Here is a 2,649-nt window from a genome sequence, read left to right as displayed (position 1 = left end):
GCTGAGGACAGACCTGTCCAAACCCCTTATAAATTTCAGCTGTCAGAGTGAGGTCCCGAACTTTGATTTCACTGCTGGAGAGACCACCCCCTTCTATTTCGGGAAGAAAGCTGCTGAGGGGCCCACCACTCTGTTCTGCCAGACAAACCTCTTGTTTACCCCAAAAGTGGCTCTGTATCCCTGCTGAACATTAGTCAGCTGGTGTGCTTTTCAAAAAGACCAATGTCTGGGCCCCAGCCCCAAGGATTCTGATTTAATTGCTCTGGAAATGGGGTCCAGGCATGATTTTTATAAAGCTTTCCTAAGTGATTCTAATGGGCTGCTCAGGCTGAGAACCACTGATTTATAGAATTGCTACCTTTCCACTCCTGAATCTCATTTTGAAATTAGCCAGAGCCTCTCAGAATTATTATTCTTTTGGTCATTTTCTTATCACTTTCTCCCTATTGCATAGAAAATTGTAAGTATGATAATTAGTTTGTAATGAGAGCCTAAAGCCAGGGTATGATCTTTTGGAATCCAATAGTCTTGTAAAGCAGGCATTTTAAAATTATCCCAATCTTACAGACAAGGAAACCAAAGCATGGAGAGGTTGAGTGCCCAGCTGGCTGGTAAGTGGTACATCCAGGATTTGGACACACGTTCCAACTCCAAAGTTCAGCTACTCATGCCAGTGACTTCTGTCCCCATGGAGAACCAGCTGGAGAACTTGTGGGTAGAAGCTGTGACCTCACCCTGATGGGGAAGGGGGAGGCCCTGCTTCATTACTGCTAGATGGGGTAGACGGTTAGGTTTTCCATTAGGCCTCTCTTGACAAAGGGCTGCAGATGCAAGCTCAGCTTCCACCCATGGTTAGGACCAGCTGGGGTAGAAGGCCTGGACTGGTGGATCAGATGACTCAGCCTGGGCAGTTATGTTTCATCAGCTTGGACCCTGGGTGCCGGCTCTGAGAAGCCTTATGTGGTCTCTTCCTCTCAGCCTCCTGGATTCAAATCCAGCCTCCTTCTTACCAGCAAGTGACCTTGGCCGAGTGTCTTAGCTTCTTTCAAATCCGGTTTCCTCACCTGTTGAGGAGGAGGACAAATGCATCTGCTGCGTGGGAATGTCATGAGGGTTACATGAGGTAACACATATAAAGCACTTAAAATAGGGGCTAGTACACATTACTCATGGAAGGCTAGTTACCCTGGTCAGCCTTATTACCACAGAGCTATAATTTGGAGGCTGCCTTACTCCTCTAGCCTCCTAAGGCCCAGAGACTCCCAGTGCCTGGCACGATGTCTGGATTCCAGATGCTGGACAGCTCTGAGGCGGTCTCTGGGCTTCCTCAAGCTGGTGCCTGGACTCCCTCCTTCAAAAGCAAGCAGCTATCTCCAAAGGCCAAGCCACCACCTCTACCTTTGGTTTATAAAAACCACTTCACAAGGACCTCTCTTCACATGTATTAGCAGGATATTTATTAGTGCAGGGAGAAACCCAACTCAAACTGGCTTTAAGCTGAAAGAGAATTGTTGGCTGATGCTGGCTGATGCAACTGAGAATCTGGGCTGGCTTCAGGGTCCAGGGGCTCAAATGAGGTCCCCAGGCTTTCGTCTCCCCGTCTTCAGTGCTGTTTTCCTTTCCTCTGTGCTATCCTCACCCATGGGCAGCTCAGGCATACAGCTTTATAATCAGCAAGCCCTGCTGTGAAAGAATTTCTTATTCTTTTTCTTTTCTTTTTTTTTCTTCTTTTGAGATGGAGTCTTGCTCTGTCACCCAGGCTGGAGTGCAGTCACTCAATCTCGGCTCACTGCAACCTCTGCTTCCTGGGTTCAAGTGATTCTCTTGCCTCAGCCTCTTACAATTTCTTGACCTCAATAATTCCAACAAAGTCAGGCAATGGCCTTGAATCAGACCCTTGTGTTCAAGGCCAGTGAGGCAGCAGTATCTAGTCTGGCCCATGTGTTGACTTGAGAACAGAGAAGCAGCAACTCAAATTACTCCACATTTCACAGCCATCTGAAAAGTTAATAGCCAGGTGCCAAGACAACTCCAGAAGTCCATCTTATGGCCTGTTTACACAGACCAGAGTCTGGTTGAAGAACAATTAGATTGCAGTGGGTAGCGGGGAGCTGCCTAGGAACACTTGCTCCCCCTCCAGATATTAAAAAGGAAAACCAAAATAAACCCCCAAATCCTCGTGGAGTGAGATGATCACTTTCAGCTGGCAAAGTGTAGGCCCCAAACTACGTGAGCCTTGATCACCACCTTGTGGCAAAGACTGGAATTTTTCTAGGATGGAGTTTTTACTTTTACTTTTTTTTTTTTTTTTTTTCTGAGACGGAGTTTTGCTCTTTCACCCAGGCTGGAGTGAAGTGGCACCATCTCGGCTCACTGCAACCTCCACCCACAAAGGTTCAAGCAATTCTTCTGCCTCAGCCTCCCTAGTAGCTGGGATTATAGGCATCCGCCACCATGCCAGGCTAATTTTTGTATTTTTAGTAGAGATGGGCTTTTGCCATGTTGGCCAGGCTGGTCTTGAACTCCTGACCTCAGGTGATCCACCTGCCTCGGCCTCCCAAAATGCTAGGATTACAGGTGTGAACCACTGTACCCAGCCTGGGCTTTTTCCCAGGAAAAAGCTTCAGCTGTGGGAAGGAAGGAAAGAAA

This window comes from Pongo abelii, chromosome 8 (genome assembly GCF_028885655.2).
Source record: "Pongo abelii isolate AG06213 chromosome 8, NHGRI_mPonAbe1-v2.0_pri, whole genome shotgun sequence".
Lineage (NCBI taxonomy): Eukaryota > Metazoa > Chordata > Mammalia > Primates > Hominidae > Pongo > Pongo abelii.
The sequence above is the reverse complement of the archived record's forward strand: the minus strand, read 5'-3'. Positions refer to the sequence as shown.